Below are 20,864 nucleotides of genomic sequence, written 5' to 3'. Positions count from 1 at the left end.
GAGCTAATAAATAGCTACAAGGGAAAACCTTTTTGAGTTTGTAGTAATATTGCCAATTCAAATTTAAGGTGACAGGATCTTCTTTTGATTTTACATCTGTAACTCTTCCACGCTGAAATTTTTGGTTTCTGACAACATTAATAGAATGACTTATAATACATCAACAAGACTATTAAGTGGCAGTTAAGATTGCTTTGTCCTTGCATATACACTGAGAATGTAAGCCCAAATACTGTCTTCCAAAGTCAGAGTAATTTTCTGTGAGTGGTTATGTGACCAATTTGATATAAAGTTAGGTTCATTTGCGTTAATTTGTTTTCAGTTTTTAGAGATTATTTATTTTCTTTTTTTAAGGTTTATTTATTTATTTTAGAGAGAGAGAGCAGAGAGAGGGAGAGAGAGAGAATCCTGAGCAGGCTCCACACTGTCAGCACAGACCTTGATGTGGGACTCGAATGCATGAACTGTGAGATCATGACCTGAGTCAGGGGTTTAACTGATTGAGCCACCCAGGTGCCTCTGTTTATTTCCTTTTTTGAATTTTTTTGTGCTTTGATTATGTAAAATATTTACACAATTAGAAAGACAAATGTATATAACAGTGGCAAAACGGCTCATTTCCATCTCTGTCACCTCCACTCTATTCCTTCCCTCAACTATAGACAAGGTGACCACATAATTTTTTATCCAAATTAGGACAATATTTTTTAAAGTTTATTTTGAGAGAGAGAGAGGGAGGGAGGGAAAGAAAGAATCCCAAGCAGGGTCCTGTCAGTGCACAACCCCGTGTGGGGCTCAATTTCACCAATCCCAAGATTATGACCTGAGTTGAAATCAAGAGTCAGACACTTACCCAACTGAGCCACCCATGCACCCTTCAATCAAAACCTAGAAACTAGGATATTTTTGAGAATTAAACTAGGACAATAGGATAAACCTGAACTTGAATTGACTCGAATTGGCGCAAGGAAATTGGGATGGATGGTTTCATCCTATCTATAACCATTTTTTTAAAACCTTCATAGGCATTCATATTTTGTTAAACAAAATATTCATTTGTTACATAAAACATTATGCTTCATGCTTTTTTCTTTCTTTTTATTAATTAATTTATTTTTTTTACATTTATTTTTGAGAGACAGAGCACAAGTTGGGGAGGGGCAGAGAGAGAAGGAGACACAGAATCCGAAGCAGGCTCCAGGCTCCGAGCTGTCAACACAGAGCCTGATGCGGGGCTTGAACTCACAAACTGTGAGATCATGACCTGAGCTGAAGTTGGATGCTTAACCGACTGAGCCACCCTGGCGCCCCACTTGTTTTTTCATTTTTTAAAAGTTTGTTTGTTTGGGGCGCCTGGGTGGCTCGGTCGGTTAAGCGTCCGACTTCGGCTCAGGTCATGATCTCACAGTCCGTGAGTTCGAGCCCCACGTCGGGCTCTGTGCTGACAGCTCAGAGCCTGGAGCCTGTTTCAGATTCTGTGTCTCCCTCTCTCTCTGCCCCTCCCCTGTTCATGCTCTGTCTCTCTCTGTCTCAAAAATAAATAAACGTTAAAAAAAATTTTTTTTTAAGTTTGTTTGTTTGTTTGTTTTGAAATAGAGAGTGAGAATGAGAGAGCATGTGGGAAGAGCAGAGAGGGGGCTAGAGAGAGAATCCCTGCTGTCAGGGCAGAGCCCTATGTGGAGCTCAAACTCAGGAACCAACAGATCAAGCCCTGAGCCAAAATCAAGAGTCAGACACTTAGCCAAATAGCCATCCAGGCACCCCTGTTTTTTCATTTAATTGAATATCCTGGAACTTCTTTCATATTAATATTGTTTTGGCTACCTACATAGAACCCCAACATTTTATGTACTCATTTGTTGATAGATGGACATTGGGTTATTTCTAATCTTTTACCATTACAAACAACACTATAATGAATAATCTTGTGTAGTCAAGTCAATGTAATATTGCTAGATATTGTCAAATTCTCCTCCAAAAGAGCTGTAACATTTGGTTTCTCGTGAAGGCAATATAACAGAACACCTGTTCCCTTACAACATTACCAAAGGCTTATGTTGTCAAACTTTTGCTGCTATTGTTACCAAAGTTTTGGATTTTTATTAATTTGATAGGTAAGAAATGGTATATTTTTAAAATTTCACTATCTCCTATTACTGGTGAGATTGAGCATCTATTCATATGCTTAAGGATGATTTATATTTATTTTTTTTGTGCATTGTTTGTTCATATCTTTTGCCCATTTTGCTACTAGATTATTGGTATTTTTGTTCATTATTTAGAAGCTTAAAAATATATTCGGTATATAACCCCAACATCTGTGTTATAAATTATAATTTTGTTTCACAGCTGATCATTTGTATTTTGACTTTCTTTGTTATTTTTTATCCTGAAACGTTTTTTATTTTATGTTGTCAACTCTATCAGTGTTTGTTTCTAGATTTTGAGTCATAATCAGGATTTCCCTGTACTCCCAGATAATACTTGTATGGTTTTATTTGTTTATCTACATCCAGCTGTCTAATACATTTGGAATTCACCCTGGTTTATGTATGAACTATGGATCCAGTTTTTTTCTTTTTCAAATAACTACCACTATTTATTTAAATATTATTTATAAAGGCATAAAGCTATTTAAAAGGCTCTCTCCCACTGGTTTAAGATGCCACCTTTATCATATGCACTTTCTTTATTTCTGGGTTTTCTCTGCTATGCCATCCATCTCTGTGTCTGTTCGTGCATCAAAACCACACTGGTTTGGGGCACCTGGCTGGCCCAGTCAGTAGCGCATATGACTCTTGGTGTTGTGAGTTTGAGCCTCATGTTGGGTGGAAAGATTACTTAAAAATAAAATCTTTAAAAAAATTGGAGAAAACCACATTGTTGTATTTATAGAGGCCTTGTACATATCTTAATATCTATGAAGGCTCGGCATCCATCCGTCGTTCTTCTACCCAGAGTAAATTAATTTCAAGTGTACACGTGTACACACTACAGTTGATAAGAGGATTCTTTTCTTCCCTTTCGACGTGCAAGAGACTTCCCAAACAGGCTTAGCTCTTGAAAACTGATTCTTGGGGTGCCTGGGTGGCTCAGTCGGTTGAGCAGCCAACTTCGGCTCAGATCATGATCTCGCGGTCTGTGAGTTCGAGCCCCGCATCGGGCTCTGTGCTGATGGCTCAGAGCCTGGAGCCTGTTTCAGGTTCTGTGTCTCCCTCTCTCTGACCCTCCCCTGTTCATGCTCTGTCTCTCTCTGTTTCAAAAATAAATAAGCGTTAAAAAAAAAAAAGAAAGAAAACTGATTCTCCTGAAAGTTATTAATATATTAAACACAAAGAACGCTGACTTCATTAATTAGGCTACTTTTTGTTTTCCCTGAGTTTTTTTTGTTTTTTGTTTTATGGGTTTTTTTGCCCTAAAGTACAGAAACAGACCATTGACAATATTCAGTTTTGTGTAAATGAAATGCTTTATTTTATATTCTGGATTTGGCATTAGCCTGTACTTTTAGAATAATGTGCAGCAAAAACAAGCGGGCCTAACTATTGTTCTATAATTTCACATAAATGGAATCATATAGTATCACATAGTGGTTTAAAATGCATTTTAGAAAATTATTAAATGATGTGTAATTTAATAGACTCTTTACTTAAACCTTAAAAGTAAAATTATCTTTTTTTTTTTTTTTTTTTTTGCAAGCAAAAAGAGGTTTATTTGGGAATAGCAGAGAATTGCAATTTGGGACATGCAAGCTACAGCAAAACCATAGGCAAGTCTGGAGAACAAAGGAGAGGAACACTCTTGTATGGAGGACAGGGAGGAGTTGGGGGTACTCTTGTAAACAAAAAGTCTGCTGGAGTAAACTAAGAGTTGAAAGTGCAGTGGCTTCTCACTGGCTGAGTTGAGACAGTCTCTCATTATCTGGGCGAAGAAATGGGAGAAGAAATCTGGGAGAAGAAAACCTTCCTCCTTCTGGGGTAGCAAAGTATAGGCTTCTTCTTATAGGGATTGCCACGGGCTGTAAGGAGTGGTTTGGTGTGAGAGCTCTCCTTTCTGGCCTCCTGACTAAAATGTGAAGTTTTCTTTTATTAATTTTCACACTACTTTAAGAAATTTTAACTTTGAGCCGTGTTTGATGTGCATTTAAAAATTGAATTCATGGCCAATGTTAAATTATAAGAAAAAATGAGTAACTTTCACCAGTGAAGAAAAAACATAGCAACCATCAGCTTTTTCATTTTTGAACACTTTTTTTTTAGTTTATTTATTTATTTTGAGAGAGAAAGACAAAGCACATAAGTAGGGGAGGGGCAGAGAGGGGAGAGAGAGAGAGAATCCCAATTAGGCTCCATGCTATCAAAGCCTCCCACACGGGCCCAATCCCATGAATTGTGAGATCATGACCTCAGCCAAAATCAAGTTGGACACAGGGGCACCTGGGTAGCTCAGTTGGTTAAGTGTCAGACTTTGTCTCAGGTCATGGTTCATGGGCTCGAGCCCTGAGTTGGCTCTGTGCTGACAGCTCAGAGCCTGGAGCCTGCTTTGGATTCTGTGTCTTTCTCTCTCTGTCCCTCCCCAGTTCACACTCTGTGTGTCTCTCTCTCAAAATAAACATTAAAAAGAAAAAAAAAGTTGGATGCTTCACTGACCGAGCCACCCAGGTGCCCCTTTTTGAACACTTTAAACAAGTGAGATACTAAATATGTCTCATGGAACACTGGAATTCAGTGATGCACTGTTTTGATAATGTTGGTTTGGAAACACTAGATTCTTTCTGATACTGAGGCCACTTTCAGTACTTAATGAAAGTATTATATGCAAAACAAACAAACAAACAAACAAAAAAACAAAGGATGCCTGCGTGGCTCAGTCAGTTAAGCGTCCAACTCTTGATTTCACCTTAGGTCATGATCTCAAGGTCTTGAGATAGGGCTCCATGCTGGACAAAGAGCCTGCTTGGGATTCTGTCTCTCCTCTCTCTCTCTCCTCTCTCTCTCTCTCTCTCTCTCTCTCTCTCTCTCTCCTCTCTCTCTCTCTCTCTCCTCTCTCTCTCTCTCTTCTCTCTCTCTCTCTCTCTCCTTCTGCCCCTCTCCTCACAATCTTTCTCTCTCTCTCAAAAAAACAAAAATAAAAACAAAAAAAATATATGTTCCAAGACGAGGCTGGGAAGCCTGCTGAAAAACTGCTTACCAACAAAAACTTGTTGAAAGATAAATGCCACGCTATTTCAGAGATACCACATCTCACCCAGGTGAGAGAAAAGCCTAAGAGAACTGCAAAAGAAGGTGGGACCTGTTAGGTAAGAGGCAGCACCTGCAAAACCCAGGAAAACAAGATTAGACAGCTATGCACTTGATACTTGGAACACAACCTTGAGCCTTAAGATAGGCTCTGCCACCCTGTAGATCACATGTTTCTTCTGTAATTCTGCTCCTTTATTTGCCTTATGAATTCCTTGAACTCTGACTTTGAATTCACGGCCACAGTTCTAGTACTAACTTCACTGGGTCTTGGCCTCTCCCTTTTGGGGCATCCACGCTTTTTGTTATGACTGTGCCTTTTTTTATTTAAAAAATTTTTTTAATGTTTATTTTTGAGAGAGGGAAGGAGAGAGAAACAGAGTACAGGTAGGGGGAGGGCAGAGAGAGAGAGAAGATCTAGAAACCAAAGCAGGCTCCAGGCTCTGAGCTGTGAGTGCAGGGCTTAACATGGGGCTTGAACCCACAGACTGCAAGATCATGATCTGAGCCAAAGTCGGAGACTTAATCAAGTGAGCCAGCCCAGCACCTATAACTGTGACTTTTGTAGCTCAGATCAGATCTAGGTGTACTCATTGGCTACCACACAGATTTCTCTTTTGCTTCATACCAGCATGTTACTTTCTAATATTAAAGAACATATATGTGCTAAGAGTTCAACCAAAATACTAGTATAGGAAATTGGGGTTTTTTAGTTATTTTTGTTCATTTGTTTTGAGAGACAGAGTGTAGGAGCGGCTGAGAAAGAGAGGGAGAGAGAGAATCCCAAGCAGGTTCCATGCCGTTAGCATGGAGTCTAATGCTCAGTTTCACAAACCATGAGATCATGACCTGAGTTGAAACCAAGAGTCGGATGCTTAACCTACTGAGCTACCTAGGTACTCCATTTTTAGTTATTTTTAGGTACGGTCAAATTATATTCCTAGTTCAGGAAGACATGAATAAAGTTAGAGTACAGCACAAAGTGCCTTGGTTGAAAATAAATGACTTTAGGTCCCTACCCTATGTTATCGTGTTTTTGTTTTAATTTTTGTTTACTTACTTTTTATTGAGGCGTAGTTGATGCACAGTGTTACATTAGTTTCAGTGTACAAATAGTGATTTGACAACTCTGTACATTAAGCTCTGTTCCCCACAAGTGTAGCTACCATCTGTCACCATACAGTGCTATTAAAATACCATTGACTATATTTCCTATGCTGTATCATTCGTCCTTTTGTGACGTGTTCATTCGATAACTGGAAGCCTGTACCTACCACTCCCCTTCCCCCATTTTTGCCCATCCCTCCGTCCTCCTCCCTTCTGGTAACCATCAGTTTGTTCTATGTGTTTATGAGTCTGTTGTTGATTTTTTTTGTCTGTTTGTTTGATTTTTAGATTCCACATATAAGTGAAATCATATGGTATTTGTCTTTCTCTGACTTATTTTACTTAGCATAATAGCATCTAGGTCCAAGTATGTTGCAATTCATTTTTATGGCTAATATTCTGTTGTGTATATGTAATACTCTTCTTCATCCATTCACCTACCAGTAGACACTTGGGTTGCTTCTATATTGTGCCTATTGTAAATAATGCTGCAATAAACATAGGGGTGCACGTGTCTTTTTGAATTAGTGTTTTCATTTTCTTTGATCCGGTAAGTGGGATTACTGGATCATATAGCATTTCCGATTTTAATTTTTTGGGGCACCTGGGTGGCGCAGTCAGTTAAGCGTCCGACTTCAGCCAGGTCACGATCTCGAGGTCCGTGAGTTCGAGCCCCGCGTCAGGCTCTGGGCTGATGGCTCAGAGCCTGGAGCCTGTTTCCGATTCTGTGTCTCCCTCTCTCTCTGCCCCTCCCCCGTTCATGCTCTGTCTCTCTCTGTCCCAAAAATAAAATAAAATAAAATAAAATAAAATAAAATAAAATAAAATAAAATAAAATAAAATAAAATAAAATAAAATAAAATTTTAATTTTTTTAGTAACCTCCATACTGTTTCCAACAGTGGCTGCATCAATTTACATTCCCAGCAACAGTGCATGAAGGTTCCCTTTTCTCCACATCCTTGCCAATACTTGTTATTTCTTGTCTTTTTTTTATTTACTTATTGTCTTTATTTATTTATTTATTTTGAGAGAGAGAGAGAGTATGCACATGCAAGCAGGAGAGGGGCAGAGAGAGAGGGAGAGAGAGACATAATGTGACGTGGGGCTTGATCTCATGAACCATGAGATCATAAAAAACCTGAGCCGAAATCAAGAGTCAAATGCTTAACTGACTGAGCCACACAGGTGCCCCTTTTGTCTTTTTTTTTTTTAAACACCTTGCTCTTTTTTTTTTTTGAATTTTTTTTGAATGTTTATTATTTATTTTTGAGAGACAGACACAGAGCATGAGGAAGGGAGGGGCAGAGATAGAGGGAGACACAGAAGCTGAAGCAGGCTCCAGGCTCTGAGCGGTCAGCACACAGCCCGACGTGGGGCTCGAACTCACGAACTATGAGATCATGACCTCAGCTGAAGTCGGACACTTAACCAGCTGAACTACTCAGGTGCCCCTTGTCTTTTTGATAGTAGCCATTCTGACTAGTGGGAAGTGATATCTCATTGTGGTTTTCATTTCCATTTCCCTCATGATTAGTGATGTTCAGCATCTTTTCTTGTGTCTTGGCCATTTGTATGTCTTCTTTGGAAAAATGTCTCTTCAAGTCTTCTGCCCATTTTTAAACTGGATTATTTGTTTTTTAGGTGTTGAGTTGTATAAGTTCTTTATATATTTTGGATATCAACCCCTTATCAGTTATATTATTTATATATCTTCTCCCATTCACTAGATTGCCTTTTTGTTGATGGCTTCCTTTGCTGGGTAAGATCTTTTTATTTTGGTGTAGTCCCACTAGTTTGTTTTTGCTTTCGTCTCCCTTGCCTCAGGAGACGTATCTAGAAAAATGTTGCTAAGGGCAACATGTCCAGGAGATTATTGTCTGTGTTTTCTTCTAGGAGCTTTCTGGTTTCAGGTCTCACACGTAGATCTTTCACCCATTTTGAGTTTATTTTTGTATATTTTGTGAGGAAGCTGACCAGTTTCATTCTTTTGCGTGTAGCTCTCCAGTTTTCCCAGCACTGTTTATTGAAGAAACTTTCTTTTCTCCATTTATATTCTTGCCTCCTTTGCTTATAGATCAATTGACATATAGATGTGGGCTCTCTATTCTGTTTCATTGAGCTATGCATCTATTTTTGTGTCAGTTTCATACTGTTCTGATTACTACAGCTTTGTAGTATGTTTTGAAATCTGGGATTGTGATACTTCCAGCTTTGTTCTTCTTTCTCAAGATTGTTTTGGCTCTTTGAAGTCTTTTGTGGTTCCATACAAATTTTAAGATTGTTTGTTCTAGTTTTGTGAAAAATACTATTGGTATTTTGTTAGGGATTGCATTGAATCTATATATTGCTTTGGGTAGTATGGACATTTTAACAATATTAATTCTTCCAACCATGGTTTATTTTTCCATTTATTTGTGTTTTCTTCAATTTCTTTCATCACTGTTTTACAGGTTTCAGAGTACGGGTCTTTAATCTTCCTGGTTAAGTTAATTCCTTGGTATTTTATTCTTTTTGATGCAACTGTAAAGAGAATTGTTTTCTTAATTTCTCTTTCTGCTTTATCATTATTAGTGTATAGAAATGCAACAGATTTCTATACATTAATTTTGTATCCTACAGTAAACATTTATTTTTAAATCCTTACTGACAAATACGATTTTCCATTTTATGGAAAATTTCCATTTTCCATTTCCTTTTAAAATATTCAGAGTATTTAAGAAAACAATGCATATTATTTAGATACATCATGGTTTCCATCAAATCCAACCATTTTAAGTGTTGCATTTGATTTAATACATATGCCAGAATTGATATGTCAAGGAACATAGGCTTTTTTTTACTTGGTTTTATTTTGCTTAATGATGTTTGATTGGCTCTGATGTTTATAATTGTTACCCAACAAGTACTTAAGGACACTGAAGACTAGAGTCATATGTGCCTATTCAGAGTTCACTTTTAAAGCTGATTTATTGATTTAGAAAGTAATAAGTAACAAAACTGAGTTTAATTTATCCATGTGACAAATAGCCCAGGGGCTAATTCCAAAATGATTCCAGTCACAATTTTCTGTTACTAATAGTAGCTGCTTATTTAGAGTGAATTTTCTTCAAAGATGGTCATTAAATATCCTTGTCTTTCCTTTCAACGCACTGTAATCTGTTACATATATCAAATATGAGTCATGGAATAATATTCAGGAACAATTTCAATTACCTTTTTTTTCCAAAATAAAGCTATGTTAGGTAATTTTTATTTAAGTTTTTTTTTCATAGCTATACCTTTTTTTCTAAATTAACCTTTAAAAAAAAAGGATTCTCTTTTGTGATACCCATTGGACTATTATTTTTAGAAATGATAATTGGTCTCACATTTCTAGACCAAATTGCTTATTATTTAAAATTCCCTTCGGGGCGCCTGGGTGGCGCAGTCGGTTAAGCGTCTGACTTCAGCCAGGTCACGATCTCGCGGTCCGTGAGTTCGAGCCCCGCGTCAGGCTCTGGGCTGATGGCTCAGAGCCTGGAGCCTGTTTCCGATTCTGTGTCTCCCTCTCTCTCTGCCCCTCCCCCGTTCATGCTCTGTCTCTCTCTGACCCAAAAATAAATAAACGTTGAAAAAAAAAAAATTAAAAAAAAAAAATAAATAAATAAAATTCCCTTCAGTTGTCATAAAAGCAGGTTTGGGAATTGCATTATGAAGTTATTTTGCTTTTGTATTTGTATATGAGCCCCAGACAAAGCAAGGGGCCTGCTTTCATTTAAACGATTTTTAAAGTTACTTATGGGCATAGTTCACCTTCCTTATCCAAGAAAGAACTTTTGAGTTTGTTTGTAGTATATGTCCTATATATCTTCTGCCTTTTAAAAATATCTTTTACAAAAATTTTTTAAGTGTATTTATTTTGATAATGAGGTTTAGTGGGGTTCATGGGGTCCAGAGCTGATGACCAAGATAGAATTCTTGAAGACGTCTTTGGTTCAAAAAGGTGATTTTATTGAAGCACGGGAACAGGATCCACGAGCAGGAAGAGCTGCCCCAGACCTTGAGGAGAGACTGCTTTTATACTATGGAGTTGGTGGGAGGTAAAGTCCAGGGGAAGTTTCCAGTGAGATTTTCATATGCTAAAGAAGACTCACAGGATAGTGGAGCCCTAGATTTTGTCAAGTGATAGTTGTTTTCCCTCTAGCAAAGCATTAGCATTAAGACAGTAGGGAGTTCCTGGAGAAAAGTTTTACTCTGCCAGCCTCAAGTATTTGTCAGTGGGCTACAGGTTACAAGGAAATTTAATTCTATCTGCCATTTCCTTCTGCCTTTGATTCCCACATCACTATGGAGGAGTGATGGAGACTTACGTCCTGCAGGTCTATGATCTCTATCAGTTAACCATTTGTTTTTTCCCTTTCCTGTGTTCTTGGGCAGCCAGGAGTCCCCAAGGAATATCACACATATCTCATCTAGGTGGGGGGTGGGGGGGGGTGGGAGTGTCAGCTTGCCTTTTGTTCCCTCATCACTGAGAGAGAAAGAGAGAGAACATGAGCAGGGGAAGGGCAGAGAGAGAGAATCCCAAGCAGGCTCCACACTGTCAGCGCAGAGCCCAGCACGTGGTTCGATCTCACCAACAATGAGATTGTGATCTGAGTCCAAATCAAGAGTCAGACGCTTAACCAACTGAGCCCCCCAGGCGCCCCTAAAAAGACGTCTTAAAAGGGTATCCTGCTCCAGTACAATGACCACACTTTGCACTCAGATTTTGGTTTCTAATATCATTCTCCAATAAGAGAATAGGGAGCCAGACTCCTTGGAGAAACAGATGGTTCTAACACTGAGGCAGGAAATAAAGAAGATAAGCCTGGAACATACTATAGTGCCAAAAGATAAGGAAGTGCTAAAAAAAAAAAAAAAAATACCCATATTGATTGATGTGTGAGTGTCCTGGTGGCTAAAAATAAGCAACAAAATAAAGTAATACTGGATCATAACTAACAGTATAAAATAAGTATTCATGAGTCTATACTGATATAAATATTTGATTAAATAAGTTAATTAGTGGAAGAGAAGAGACAGATCTCCAAGGCAGAATTCAAAATAACTATGTAGACGGTCTGCCCTCGAGAAGCCGGAGCAGAACTGTACCCTGCGTAGGTTTGGGCTGCTCATAGTCACTTCCCTCTAAATGGTGTGGGGGCGGGGTGGGGGAGAGTAACTTTGCAGTGGAGAAATCTTACACTATTTCAGCCAGGTGGTCAAGGTCAGCATCAGAAGCCATAAATGTTGTTGGTAGTGTGTAGCTTTGATTTAATTTGATGAAAATAGCACTTTACCTCTGTAGCCTTCCTCCCAATAGCCCATAGCCTGACTCTTATTGTGAGAAGAACGTTAGACAAATTCTAAAAGTGGGGTGTTCTACAAAATACCTGCCTAGTACTACTCAAAACTGTCAAAGTCATTAAAAACTAGTAAAATTGAGAAACTACCACAGCCAAGAGGAGCCTAAAGAGACATAATGGCTAAACACAGTGTGACATCCTAAAAGGGATCTTGGAACAGGAAAAGGATATTAGGTAAATACTATAGAAATCTGAAAAAAGTATGGACTTTATTTAATAATAATGTATCTATATTGGTTCATTAATTTTAACAAAAGTACCATACTATATACGATGCTAATAATAGGGGAAACTAAGTGTAGGGTTATTAGTGATACTCTGTACTGTCTTTTCAATTTTTCCATAAAACTGTTCTAAAAAAGTCTTTTAAGAGAAAGCGACTGTGGGAAGAGTATGTCTCAACCAGCACTTGGATTCAGCTGCTTCATTTCCAACATGGAAGAAACTTACATCAATTCCCTGGACCCTGAGAAGCTATTATAATTCCCCTATGATAAAAACCACCAGATCAGGGCCTGCAGGTTTCCTTATCATCTTACCAAGTGCAGAAATAATCATCCTGATGTCGCAAACAAATTGGCTACTTGTCCCTTCGATGCTCGCCACCGGTTCCTCGGGCCAAAATCAGCCACTATATCTCAAGCTGTGACGATAAAAGTTGTATTGAGCAGGATGTTGTCAACCAAACCAGGAACCTTGGACAAGAGACTCTGGCCGAGAGCACCTGGCAGTGCCCCTCCTTGCGATGAAGACTGGGATAAAGATCTGTGGGAACAGACCAGCACCCCATTTGTCTGGGGCACAGCCAACTACTGTGGCAGCAACAGCCCTGCAAGCAACATAGTTATGGAACATAAGAGTAACCTGGCTTCAGGCATGTGTATTCCCAAGTCTCTGCTGTATGTTCTGCCATGGAAAAACAATGGAAATGAACAGTAACTGAATATCTATTTCATCAAATGCCAGACCCTAGAATACTCTTGCTTCTTCCTGCTACCAATGGGTTCTTCATTTTTTTCCCTCCTAATCTAATTATGGAAAGATAAACTGTGACTTTCAAACTGACAAGTACCTTTTTCTTTTTTCCTCCCTGCTTTGACTTTCATTCATTTGATGCAGGAAAGAACCCTGAAACTCAGAAGAACTATTTCAAATAAAGCATCAACATAGATTTTTTAAAAAAGTCTTAAAAAATAGGTTACGGAGGAAAATAGCATGGACAATATGATCTTATGTAAATTTTATTCATGCATCTAATTCTCAAAATAAAGAGACTTTATTCATGTCAACATAAAGAAACCTTAGGATTTTTGTTGGACATACACTGAATTTACAGATACATTTTTGGAGTGTTGATATAGCTTTTTTTTTAAGTTTATTTATTTATTTTGAGAGAGAAAGTGCATGCAGGAGAGGGGCAGACAGAGAGGGAGAGAGAGAATTCCAAGTAGGCTCCACACTGTCAGTGCAGAGCCCGATGCGGGGCTCAATCCCATGAACCGTGAGATCATGACCTGAGCCAAAATCAAGAGTTGGATGCTTAACCTACTGAGCCACCCAGATGCCCCAGAGTGTTAATATAGTTTTAATGTTGAACCTTCCTACCCATAAGAATGGTATTGCTTTCTACTTAATATCTTTCTGTCTTTAATGTCTTTCAATAAAGATTTATTGTTAAAACAAAAAAAATTAAGTTTAAATGTTTATCAGTGAATTAAACAAACGACAGTAGTTTTGTTGATATTGTAAAATTTGGAGAGATCAGATGAGATTCTGCTGTTGAATGAATTAATTATAGTTAATTAGTGCATCTTCAGTTCAAGATGTCTTGATTCTTAGACCATGCATTCCATATATACTGTATGACTCCCTAAAGAGTTTTGTCTAGTGGAACACTTCTTAATTCTTTTTTAAAAAGTCAGAGTAGCAGTGTCCAAATTGGATTACTAGTCAGCCAAGGAATACTTTCTAAAAAACTACTAGCTAATGCTTATATAACATCTGTATATGTCAAGTACTTTCCATATATTAATTTGCTCCTTACAACAAACCTAAGGAGTATGAGAATGTTATTATCCTTCATCTGTTTGACAGATGTTTCCTTGAGGAAACATCTGAGAGTTTAAATGACCTCCCTAAGGTTAGACAACTAGTCTGAAAGAAAGCTGGGACTCAAGCCTGGCTTTCAAGTCTGTGCTCTGTGACCTGTTCTGCTGTACTACTTTTTGTATGTTACACATTATATGTTACTCGGCTTCTTGTGAAGATGAAGGCAAAGCTGGTGTCCTTCTAAAATCGTATAACACAGTAGCTTTCATTTGTAGCCATTATAACTATCACTTTTAAGCTAGTATATGATGTTGGACTTAATAGTTATTTACAACTATTAATTTTTCATGATCTCTGTAGATAATTGGGCTTGGGCACAAAGCTGTATTCTGTGAACTCCAAATTTTCTCTTTTATTTAGCCAGACCATCTGAGAACTGCATACTTAGACTACATTGTTATGGCCCTTCCTAATGTTGTCTCTGCCCTACTAGGCAATATGTGTTGAGTCTGCATTGAAAGGCATCGTATCGCTATGACAACTCGTGAGAGGACAGATGGTGGTGGGATTTTTATGTTTATGAAAACAGGGCATGAGTTCTAAAAGATTAAGGAAAGCTGCTCTAGACAACGCAGGTCACTGTTTCTCAGTTTCAGTTACTATTTGTCTCACCAGTGGCCTTTTTGGCCTCTGTGCTGACAGCTCAGAGCCTGGAGACTGTTTTGGATTCTGTGTCTCCCCCTCTCTCTCTGCCCCTTCCCCACTCGCGCTCTCTGTCTCTCAAAAATAAATAAAAGTTAAAAAAAATTGGGGTGCCTGGGTGGCTCAATCGGTTGAGCGTCCGACTTCGGCTCAGGTCATGATCTCACAGCTCGTGAGTTCGAGCCCCGCGTCAGGCTCTGTGCTGACGGCTCGGAGCCTGGAGCCTGCTTTGGATTCTGTGTCTCCCTCTCTCTCTCTGCCCCTTCCCTGCTCATGCTCTGTCTCTCTCTGTCAAAAATAAATAAACATTTTTTAAAATTTTTTTAAAAATTTAAAGAATAAGCTATTTCCTCAAGACGGGCATTGCACTTAAGTATGCAGCAAGTATTTTTTGCATGTTTCCCAGTTCATCACACAGAATATTAAAAAGTCATATATTCAAGGATCTCTACTTAATGAAACTAATAATTTTTATTTGCTCCACTAAGCATTGTCTTAAGTGAAATGAGCCTTTAAAAACAAACTAAAATTGGGACGCCTGGGTGGCGCAGTCGGTTAAGCGTCCGACTTCAGCCAGGTCACGATCTCACGGTCCGTGAGTTCGAGCCCCGCGTCGGGCTCTGGGCTGATGGCTCAGAGCCTGGAGCCTGTTTCCGATTCTGTGTCTCCCTCTCTCTCTGCCCCTCGCCCGTTCATGCTCTGTCTCTCTCTGTCTCAAAAATAAATAAACGTTGAAAAAAAAAAAATTAAAAAAAAAAAAATAAAAACAAACTAAAACTGTATTTGGTGGTGAAGAACACAATGACTGCTGATAACAGTTTGGTACCACTGCCTTGATTCAAGCTAGGTTGCCAAATGTTCTGCTCATCATTACTTTTGTGTCATCAGTGCCGACGTCAGACCTGTGAAACAAACGAACGAAGTCTTGTGAAAATTACTTTGACTGTATGATTCCTCTGAAAGGATCCTGGAGACTCCACAAAGTTCTTAGACTATTCTTTGGAAACTGCTATTCAAATCTATCCTTTTTTTAAAATCTGAAATATATTCAGTTTTTTAAAGAAAACTCCTAAGGAAGCAACAATTTTGCACATCTAAGTACGTCATTTAAGGTGAAAGTACTGTGTTGAATTTTAGGAAAATATAGAAAAGAAGGACCTTTGATATCAACTGCTATTAACACATATGTATTTTCCTCTAAAATATAATTTAAAAACTAAAGTTACTATTTACATACAGTAAATTCAAACAATACAAGAAAGTATATATATGAAATGTCTCCCTTCTTTATACCACCCATACCTCTCTCTAAAGTTGAATATTCCTCATACATACTTCCAATAAAGACATTTTATTTTATAAAAGTATAATAAACAGAATCCAAGATACCTTTAATTTTTTTAATGTTTATTTGTTTACTTTTGAGAGAGAGCACAAGCAGGGGAGAGGGAGGGAGAGAGAGAGAGAGAGAGAGAGAGAGAGAGAGAGAGAGGAGAGAGAGAGAGAGACAGAGAGAGAGAGAGAGAGAGAGAGAGAGAATCCGAAGCAGGCTCCAGGCTCTGAGCTGTCAGCACAGAGCCCAATGTGGGGCTCAAACCCACAAACTGTGAAATCATGACCTGAGCCAAGGTCAGACACTTAACCAACTAACTGTGCCACCCAAGTACTCCTGAATCCAAGATACCTTTAGAATAATTTTACTTTTACTTAGAGTAGAAGGCATCTTTTAATAATTTTTTTTTTCATTTAGGGAAAACAGGTGAATGATAAGTCTCAAAGAGCTTTTTTTCCTCCTTTTGTCAGTACTGGAAAGTTCTAATTTTTTAGAGTTAAAAAGAGTCTGTCTCCAACAAGCTTTAGAAATCAGTAACTTTAGTTAACCATCATTAACAAAAGATTGATGTGTACCACTTAATATATCAAAATATGTTTTAAGTGCAGTGGCTAAAGATCCAAGTTTGAAAACAGATCAGTATGGCCCAATGTTAGTGATGAAGAGGAAGGGTGGAGGGAGATGAATGGGAGAGGTGGGTAAGGACTAGGTCTTGGAGGCCAGGAAGGGAATTTGGATTGTACCCTAAGTATAATGGAAACCAACTGGAGAGGATGCATTGGCGATATCCGAATTACATTTTTTAAATGACCATTCTGGATACCTCTGCACAAAAGACAGACTTTAGGGTGTGAAGAGAGGAGATGGGGGATCAGTTAGAAGGTGGTTGTGGTAGTTGAAGTAACAGATGATAGTAGAGTAGACTAGGATTATTGACATTAGTGGAGATGGTGAGGCTCAGATTCAGAAAATATTTTGCATGTAAGTTGTCAGAGTGTGGTTTGAACTGGATGTAAGATATAAGGAAAGAAGGGAATTAATGCTAGACCTATGAGTTGTATGACTGAGGTGGGGTGGATTTACAAACCCTATCACTAAGGGGGTCTGGCAACAAAAGACCAGGGTATTAGGGGGGATCTTCAGTGTGAATATTGAAATTGTCAACAATGACAGTGGGTCTAGGGGTGGAAATGAAGTGGTGATCCAGGTATTGAAGTTATTGGTTAGTGAGGAAGAAGTATACCTGAGTGTTCAGAAGCTAATAGCCAAAAGGAGGGATAACAGATAGCAAAATTCAGTAACGTGCGTTTTAAAGGTCTAGAGTTTCTGAGGGAGAATGGAAGATAGAGTTTAAAATCCATCAAAATACAGTGCTTCTAGGTCTAGTCAAAATTTGATGGGGACTTGGTCTAGAGTGATAGCAGAAGAGATAAACAAATGTGGCCTAACTGGAACAACAATTAGATTAACTTGACCATACTTGGTGACACCTTGGGAGTGGGAGTTGAGAAATGAGAGCCAAAGTAGCCTCTGGGTTTCTGGCTTGTGTGACTGGATAAATTGTGACAGAGACCAAGATAGAGAATGCCTATAATAATGCCCAGGTATGTTGGGGAAGATGACTGGGACAGTTGAGTTTGAGGAGCATATAAGGTTTTCAAGTGGAGATGCCTTATAGGAAGTTGGATACAAGAGATTCTGGGGAAAACGGGATGGAAGAGGGAATGGGGGAGAGGTCAAGAGCCAGAGTGCAAGAAAAAGCAAAAGAAAATATGATTCATCATATTTTCATACCCTTAAAGCGAATGTGACTTCTGGTTCAACACAGTGGTCTATTTTCACACATGCTCTCCCTTGTACTTTTTTTTTTTAATTTTTTTTTCAACGTTTTATTTATTTTTGGGACAGAGAGAGACAGAGCATGAACGGGGGAGGGGCAGAGAGAGAGGGAGACACAGAATCGGAAACAGGCTCTAGGCTCTGAGCCATCAGCCCAGAGCCTGACGCGGGGCTCGAACTCACGGACCGCGAGATCGTGACCTGGCTGAAGTCGGACGCTTAACCGACTGCGCCACCCAGGCACCCTCTCCCTTGTACTTTTTAAACTCCAGTAAAATGAAATAAAAGAATACAACTGGAAATGAACTTTAACAACAAAGAGAAAGAGAAATTGGAGAAATACCTAAAAGGAAGATGGAGAATCTTGCTGTTTAGTAAACAGATTGGAAGCAACACCAAAACAATTTGCAGAAAAGGGGGTTATGGCAGGGTGAGGAGTGACTTTCCTAACTAAACCCCCCAGTGAATCTTCAGGCTCAGCTTTGACTTTTGTGACGTGTAAGAATGAGAAATAGACGTGAAAATAGAAAGGTTATTTAAAGATGTGTCTAAAGAACAGCTGTATGATTTGATACCCTACCCCCCCTCTCATTCTTCATATAAAACATTCAAAATAACCCAGGTTAAAAAAAAATGGAGAGATTCTCTCTAGAGAAAATGAAGGAATTAAGTTGAAAGGACTATAAGCACTGGTGTGTGGTTGGCACACCAGAGTCAAGATCCCCTCATTCAGGCATTGCAGGAGAGGAAATGTCTCCAGCCTAATAACCAGACCTGTGAACAAAGTAGAGCAAGTACCTTGAAGGAAAGAACATGGTACAGCAGCAGACCAGCTGACCATGGAGGAAATCTTTAGGAAATAAATCTTTAAGAAAACTGATGGCTATATTTTGGAGGAATTTGAGAAAACATATTATATTTTATTATTATATTATAAAAAACAGAACAAGAAAGCATCTGCAAATTTAAAATTTGATTAGAAAAATTGTAAATTAAGAGGGGTTGGAAGGGGCGCCTGGGTGGCTCAGTCGGTTAAGCGTCTGACTTCAGCTCGGGTCCGTGAGTTCGAGCCCCGCCTCGGGCTCTGGGCTGATGGCTCAGAGCCTGGAGCCTGCTTCAGATTCTGTGTCTCCCTCTCTCTCTGCCCCTCCCCCATTCATGCTCTGTCTCTCTCTGTCTCAAAAATAATAAAATAAAATAAATAAATAAATTAAAAAGGGTGGAAATAACATTGGAATGTCAGAGAAATATAGAGCAAACAGACAGATGGAAAATATGACAGGGAAAAATAGATACTCCAGAAAAGAATCAAAAATAGGAGGAAAGAAGCTGTCAAAGAAATAATAGAAGAAAACTTCCCAAGGCTGAGAAAAAAACATGCATCGTTAGACTGAAAGAATCTACAGAATGCAGAACAAGATGAATGAGAAAACACCTACATCTAAACACAGCCTCCTATAAGTCTTCCAATTGCCAAGTTAAATAATATTCTGAAAGATCTCAGAAATAACAATAGAGTGTATATACAAGGAATAAGAATTACACTGCAAGGGCGCCTGGCTGGCTCAGTTGGTAAAGCATGCGACTCTTGATCTCAAGGTTGTGAGTTCAAGCCCCACTTTGGGCATGGAGCCTACTTAAAACAAAATAAATCACGTGAGTAGAAAACCAGAGTCAAGAAAAGAAGAATCACACTGCCATCAGACTTCTCATTACTGTCACTGGACCAGTGTCTTAAATACACAGTAGGAAAATTATTTTGAACTGACAAATTATTGATCAAGAATGTGAATGTAAAATTAAAAACATTTTTGGACAGCAAGAACTCTTAAGTGTACTTTGCACACACCACATTTGGTGTGGTATCAGAGAAAATAAGGCAAAAGACCAAGAAAGAGAAAAACATGGGTTGAAGGAAATACTGGCTTTAACCAGGAGGTGATTTAAGGACAGTTATAAGATGAAAGCTACACAGGAGGCTGTTCTGTGGTCAGTCAGGAAAGGCTCAGTGAGGAACAAAGTTCATTATAAATCACAGGTCTCAGAGAGGGGGTCACTGCATGCCACCCAGGGTCATAGGGGAAGCACCAGCTTTTTATCAAGTGGCAAAAGACAGGAACAGGAGGAAAATCTGGGCCAGAATCTTCAGTGGGGTTTCCACTGGAAAGTAAAGGCAAGGCCGAGTGAACAGTTTAGAACTGGCCAGTTTGAATAATTCCCATGGGCTCTAGGCCCTAGAGACACTGGCTAGTTGCTTGGCACCAGGTCTGGCTTCATTAAGCGCGTGCCTCCTGGGGTGCTTGGGTGATAGAGGAGGTGTGGCTCAGGATTTGGTCAATTTGCATATCAAAAGCCTCCTTCTGGCTGAGTCCACTGCTGGCTTTAAGAATTGACTAGCCCAGGAAGGAGCAGTCTCTCCCCAGCCAGAAAGATGTTGAAACATCATAACACACAGAAAATTAAAACCATAAATAATACAGACGCTTAAGAGACAACTAGGCTGCCCGAAGCAATAAGTGAGGACCCTGAGAAGCCTATCTCTGAGAAGAAAATGTGTTCCATAGGATATCTAGCATACACTTGAGAAGCAGAATAATTCTTCAAGATTTGTTATAAGCTTGTTATCTGTGGTACAAACACACACACACACACACACACACACACATTCCAAGAAAATTCCTAGAAAGTTCAATACGAAAATATTAGTCCTAGGAATTAAATATAGCAGTTGATTTGCCATTATGAAAATTTTCACATCCAGAGAAGTAGAGAGAGTTGCATGATGAATTCCTATATACCCATCACTGGATTCAACAATTATCAAAAATAAGCTACATTCGTTTCATCTATCCTTTCCTCCCTTTTTTTTTCTACTTGGCACAGAATATTTAAAAGCAAACTACAGACAGTAAATAATTTTTACCCCTACATTCTTCAGTTTCAATCCCTAAAAGAAAATACATTTACTTTTTAAATCATAATGCCATTAAACCTACAAACCTACAAAATTAACAATAATTTCTTGGTATAACCTAACATTCCAGTTCATAATCAAGTTTCTCCATTTGTCTCAAAAGCATGTTTGTATAGTTGATATGTTCAAATTGATCCAAACAAGATGCTTATATGGTATCTGGTGTGTTGTTTTTTTTCTCATGCCACTTGACATATTGAAGAAACAGTATCAGTTTGCCTGTAGAATATCCCA

At 38.7% G+C, this 20,864-nt stretch overlaps 1 protein-coding gene and 1 pseudogene across 2 annotated transcripts in view; both read left to right on the top strand.

The window, feature by feature from the left end:
• Positions 1-20,864, top strand: part of TWSG1 (twisted gastrulation BMP signaling modulator 1) — a 74,485-nt gene that overhangs the window by 43,157 nt on the left and 10,464 nt on the right. The gene's annotated exons all lie outside the window — the stretch shown is intronic.
• On the top strand, positions 10,878-12,905 carry LOC122470563 (annotated as a pseudogene).

This window comes from Prionailurus bengalensis, chromosome D3 (assembly GCF_016509475.1).
Source record: "Prionailurus bengalensis isolate Pbe53 chromosome D3, Fcat_Pben_1.1_paternal_pri, whole genome shotgun sequence".
Taxonomy (NCBI): Eukaryota; Metazoa; Chordata; class Mammalia; order Carnivora; family Felidae; genus Prionailurus; species Prionailurus bengalensis.
Note: the sequence above shows the minus strand (reverse complement) of the source record. Positions and strands in the feature narration are given on the sequence as shown.